The following is a 5,879-nucleotide window of genomic DNA, read 5'->3' as shown; positions in this document are numbered from 1 at the left end:
GAACCAGGTTTGGGGAGAAAGTGGAGCTGAGTGCTGTTAGAGAGAATGCACGGAACCAGGTTTGGGCTGCTTGACCATCCAGCTGAGGGAGGACTGGTCAGGATTATCTCACAGTAGGTAGCTGCCCAGATCACCTCATTGCTGGAAGCCAAGATTACTTTTGTTATTTTTTAAAGCATATACTTATTTTCCCCTCAGCAAGACATAATCTGCATTTCTAACTGCTGGCAATGTCATTTGAGTTTTTCCCTCCATTCCATTTAGGTCTCCTGGCAAATGGATTATTTGATCCAGGAAGTGGCAACACTTCTTGAGAGTTCTGTTGTCCACAGCGTAGAGCTCACCCAAAAGTAGTACATGGCCCTGCATTCTGCCTTGGTGACCTGTTACCCAGCTGGAAATCTTTCTCACAACTAAATCAATGATTGTTCTTTGCTACTTTATCTTGGAGAAACATCAAGGATATCGAACATTCACTGTAATTACTTTTCACTCGTTTCTCCATCTGTAAAGATGACCTGTGCATTTTAATACCAGTTTGGGTTTCTCTTTACTTTGTTAATCATGTGACCTTTTAAATTATTGGTCAGCCCTTTAAAAGGGTGATTAAGAAATACTTAATGCACGAAAGAATTAGAGCTATGCACAGCTCACGAAAACAGAAAGTGTGCTCTGACTTACAATTTTCATACAAAGTTTGTAGAGATTTTATGTGCCAGAATGAGTAACATGATCTGCTCTAGGAACTCCCTAGCTTTCTGGCTCTGCAAAAGTAATTTTTTTTTTTTTTTTTTTTTTTTGCCCTGATTCAAGTTTCTTAACCAGAAGAGTTACACCAAACTCCTCGGGATATGAATTAGCAGAGTTCATCCAAGCCGCATATTTCATTTGCACTGTCTAACGATGGCTTGAAATCACTGCCTACCTGTGCAGACGTAAGGCTCTTTGGTGCTCTCACGAGTCAGTGTGGCTGGAGAAAGGCTGCGTACCAACGGCTGAATCAGACAGCTTACGGTGTATGCTCGTGTGCGCGTGTGTTTGATCTTTCCCCTCCCTGCCATATTCCCTGGAGAGCTGCACAATTGCCATGTGCCTGGAAGCTCCTGAAGCACTGAAAGGCCATATGTGAGCGATAATGACACAGGCACGCCAAGCTGAGCATCAACATGAGAGGCGGCAGTGTGGGATGGGCGCCTCCTCCCACCCCAGCCCATCTCACTGGTTCTTCCCACGACCCACACCCAGGGCCCCTCATTGGGACAGTGAGAACATATGGGACCACTTCTGGATACCTGGTCCCCAGAGCATGAAATACACAAATGGATGACTGCTGTGTTTCTTTTTATTTGGCATGAAGTATACATTCATGTTGTTGGATGTGGGGATGCAAAGCAGCTTTGTTTCAACCTGCTCTGTTTAAGGAGAAACCAAGAACTTTTCTTTTCTTTTTCTTTTTTATTGTACTTTAGATGAAGGTTTACAGAACAAACAGTTTCTCATTAAACAGTCAATACACATATTGTTTTCTAAACCAAGATATATTCTTTTTTTTTTTTTAATTGTACTTTAGATGAAGGTTTACAGAACAGTTTCTCATTAAGCAGTCGGTACACAGATTGTTTTCTAAACCAAGATATTTTCTAATGGTTCTCTGAGATGGTATGTAAATGACTGTTAAATTTTCTTGATCTTCTTTAGCTCTCTAATCTCTATAATTAACTCTTGATTAAATATTTTAATTAGAGATTCAATGAAATTAAAGAATTTAATTAAGAAATATAGAGATTAAGTCTCTATAAAGCCAAGTTAAAAAATAAGTTAAAAACCATGGTCATGGTACAAACTCGGAATGGATAGAAAAGTGTAGAGAGAAAAAAAAAATGGACACATAATCTGATCACCTAAAAATAATCACTGGGAACAATTTGGCATATTTCCTTTCAATTTCTTTTCCTATAACAAAGTTGTTTATACGTATACATGTGATGTATTTTCAAAGAAGCCTCTTCTCAGATGGATTTGCAGGACATAGCTTTTTGTTCACTTTGCCCTTCCTGTATGCTTCCTGTCCATTGCCTCCCCAGTCCCCACCCACTGCCAACCAAAGGGAGTGAAGGAGGAGGTGTAGGGGTTGGAGAATGAGGAGCTTCTGCTGGGTTGTCTGAGATATCACACTGAAAACCACCAGCTGCTTTTCCTGCTAAATGATGTACTTTCTTGTTGCAGCTATCAGAAGGGCTGAATAAAGGGAGACTGCAGCTCTGCAGCAATATTCGGATAATCTATTGCAGTGCGGTTCCCATCACTGTCCACCACCACCTGGAACAGCTCATCAGAACCGAAGAGGAGTATTCACTTGCATTATGGAGTGCGAGTCTGTTCTACTTGATACTTCTTTCATCATCTCTTGTCATTTCTCATGGATTCGGATATGTTGGGAAGGAGGAATGCAGGGGAAGAGAAAAAATGGCAGGTCCTTCATTTCCTTGGGATGTAGGCGTTGAAAACATGATCATCTCTTCTGAACGTCATTATCTGATAACATTTTATTTTTGGTACTTAGATATCGTTGGATAAATTTGAATTCTATGGAATTTTAACTGTGGATTTAGCTTCTGTTGGACAACTAGCTTCATCTCCAGTTATCCTGCTGGTTCAGTCGAAGTGGTCATTCCTAATGCATTAGATTATCAAAAAGTAGAGACTTTCTGTGAGTGAGTACTGTTGGCGGTGTTTGTATACCAAGATGTGTGGAGTGGTTGACAAAGAAACCAAAACACCAAAAATTGCTAGCCTCTACCCTCCTCTGTTTCTTTAATCTGCTGTTTGAGGAACCACATTTTGATGGTGTAACCAGTAGTTACCTCTGGGCCAGGTTGGAAATGAATCAATTTTTTAAACCACTAATACTTGCCAAGAAATCGCCTTATGAGAACATGGTGTGTGTCTCTGACAATGCATGGCACATCTAAATTGGTCATTCATAATTTTATCTAGCCTGTCCATGTACTGAAAGAGTGGCAAAAGCCTGAGGCACCTCCGTCTCTCTGCTCCCTGTGTTCCGTGCACCCCATGGCTGGGACGTGGCCAAGCCTCAGACTCTTCCCATTCCCGTACGTGCAGGTCTCCATGAAGAAGCTGGGACTCGTTCACATTTCAAGATCCAAATGCTGTGCAAACAGTGTAAGCGTAGATCTTTCTGTAAATGAAGGGTCATTTCTCTCTCTCTCTCTTTTTTAAATTTGTCTCCAACGTGGATTCCAAAGCATTTTCAGCATCAAACATGAAAACATTGATGAATGAGGAGTAATCATAAAAGCTGTGTATCTGTATATAACTCTGCACAACGTGTATGCAGGTGCAGAGTCATTTAAAGCACATGCCAGGAAAGAGACCAACTTGTAAGGTCTTTTACATTCGGTGACTTGGTACTAAGGAGAATTCAACTCCTACTGCTTCCTCTGAAGATTAAAAAAAAAAAAAAAAAGAAGTTGTCGTAACTTCATAAAACTCATGAGTAAGTCTGAAAGTCTGGCAGATGTGCAACTCTTATATTGATCCATTTTCTTGTCAGTGGAAGAAACCCTTCCATGTGTATGCAAGTGGGAGATGAAAATCTGCATTTGTAAAGGACAAACAATGAATTTAAGCATGAGTGGCCTTAATAAATATAGTTGTCTGTCTTTGCTGCTGTGGAAAGGATTCTAAACAGATATCCCTGAAGTCTTGCATTGAATTTAGTCGTTATTATTACTTTTTAAAAAAAAAAAAACGTTGGTGCAATTAACTCTGGACCTCTCTCATGAGCCATAGAGATGTTTATAAGACAGAGACCTTATTTATGGAGGAAGATGAAACCGTGTCTGAGTTGCACTGTTCATTCTTGGTGGTTAATATATTCAAGCAGGTTTCTTGCTTCTGGCTTTGTCCTTGTCGTCAGTAAGTATAGCAAACTACGTAAAGCTTATGTGTCGCATAAACAATCCAAATACATTCATGTTTAAAAAAGTTTGTCCTTTAACTATCAAAGGGATTTAGGCTTTGGTTGGAGAAGCGAGCAGAGTTCTTTGCAAGTGTATCTAGCACATTTCGACACAATATTGCACAGAAAACCCAGGCCACGAAGGTGGCCCCCTGAAGAATTAGGGTGTCCTTAGAGAGGCGGTCCTCATTGCCTCCTAAAGCTAGGGCTTGACCTGAACTCGGCAACTGAATACTTGAAGTAGGAAATCCACGAGGGAACATAGGGCCCTCGGAATGGAAAAAACAACCACCACCATGTATAGTTAGCTATTTCTACATACGTGCCAATTTTGTCACAGGTATTGTTTTGGGGATCATTTTTTGCCCCACTTATGTTGCTTAGAAGTATTATCAATCTGACCTTTATCGAAGGCATATCAGTTAGTCCCTTATAAAAGTAAAATTCTGTATAACATAGCATCGTTTCCCATTTCATGTAGTATTCTCTGATGTTTGGGGGTTACCAAAAAAAAAAAAAAACACTCCTTTTCATGTATTAAGAATCATCTCTGGGTTTACAACAGACACTGTGATGTTGGGAAGATATTCCCTTTGCGCAAACTCTAGCAGGTTCCCCTTTAATGATGATAAAGTTGGAAAAAAATGAAAACAGTTTGGGCTAACCTGTAGGAGAAGTTGATCTTCTTTCTTTGTGCAGAAGCAGGCTTGTACTTTATACCCCTTTTGATTTGAGTGTACAGTCTCGATTTTGTATTTAATGATTTTTGTGTATCCAGTATGCACGTTAACAGCGTGTCAACTTTCATCTGAAAGCGGGTTTCAATTTACTTTTTAACAGTGTTTATGACGAGACCTCTGATGTGTTGACATAAGCTCTATCTGCAATGTTTTTGTGTAGAGTGGCGTTTGGATGCTGCCCAGGGGTCAGTGTATCTCATTCCTCAGAGCCTCGTTTGGTAGTGCTTCTTGTAATATTTCTTCATGTGAGTGGCATGTGGGTTGTGATATTGATCATGTGATTATGGACATTGATATGAAAAAAAAATAATAATAACAAAACTAAGGAACCCTCAGAAACTACCAGTGGGCATGTATTAGCCAGTCATTGTAACCTCGTGTCTAGCAGAAGTACAACGTACAAGATGTGGACAGTTCATCAATTTGTTATCATGTGTATGAGAAGTACTTTGTGCTGACCGCCTTATTTATATTCATCAAATAAACTTTGTTTCTTTCTGAAGAGAGTTCATTCCATATTTAATAAATGCGTCAATTGTGATTTCTAATCTCTTTCGGACTCATGGATCCCTATCTGAAAATCTACTCAAAACACTCTTGACTTGAAGAAAAAAGGGAATTTATTGGCTCACTTAACTGGAAAAGCCAAGGCATAAATCTTCCTTTAGGCAGGACTGGATCTAGAGGTTCAAATTAAGAAGTTAAGTCACGGAAGGCATCTTTCTCCTTTCTTCCCTCCTTCTTTCTCTTCCCTTTTTGCCCTTCTCTTGCCCTCAATTCCTCCCTCTTTTCTCCATCTCTCTTTCTCCTCCCCTCTCTTCCTCCTTCCCACTTTTCCTCTATTTTCTTTTTTCCCTCTTCCCATCCCTCCATCCCTCCCTCTTTTCTTATCTCCCTGTTTCCTCTACATTTCCATTGGATCGGCTTTAGTTTCTGCTAGACTGTCTCCACTAGGTAGCAAAGATGGCTCCTAATAGCTCTGAGCACTCCTGGTTTTTAGAGGAGAAACTCTCCCAGCATTTGTATTCATCCACTAAAAGAACTCTTACTGGTCCTTTTGGATCATGTGTCCATCACCTTTTTCAAGGGTGTTGGGAAGGTGAGGCCATGTGATTGACAGCTTCACTGGATGTTGGAGGGGTAGTTTCCAAAGGGGG

At 40.3% G+C, this 5,879-nt stretch overlaps 1 long non-coding RNA gene across 1 annotated transcript in view; it reads left to right on the top strand.

The window, feature by feature from the left end:
• LOC105756071 (uncharacterized) overlaps positions 1 to 4,258 on the top strand; it is a 110,703-nt gene extending 106,445 nt beyond the window's left edge. Inside the window, exon 2 of the long non-coding RNA XR_001121465.2 lies at positions 2,227 to 4,258. This is a non-coding gene — a long non-coding RNA (uncharacterized LOC105756071). The remainder of the gene's footprint in view (positions 1 to 2,226) is intronic.
• The last annotated feature ends 1,621 nt before the right edge of the window (positions 4,259 to 5,879 follow it).

This window comes from Trichechus manatus, unplaced genomic scaffold (assembly GCF_000243295.1).
Source record: "Trichechus manatus latirostris isolate Lorelei unplaced genomic scaffold, TriManLat1.0 scaffold00001, whole genome shotgun sequence".
In the NCBI taxonomy this organism is placed as follows: Eukaryota; Metazoa; Chordata; class Mammalia; order Sirenia; family Trichechidae; genus Trichechus; species Trichechus manatus.
Note: the sequence above shows the minus strand (reverse complement) of the source record. Positions and strands in the feature narration are given on the sequence as shown.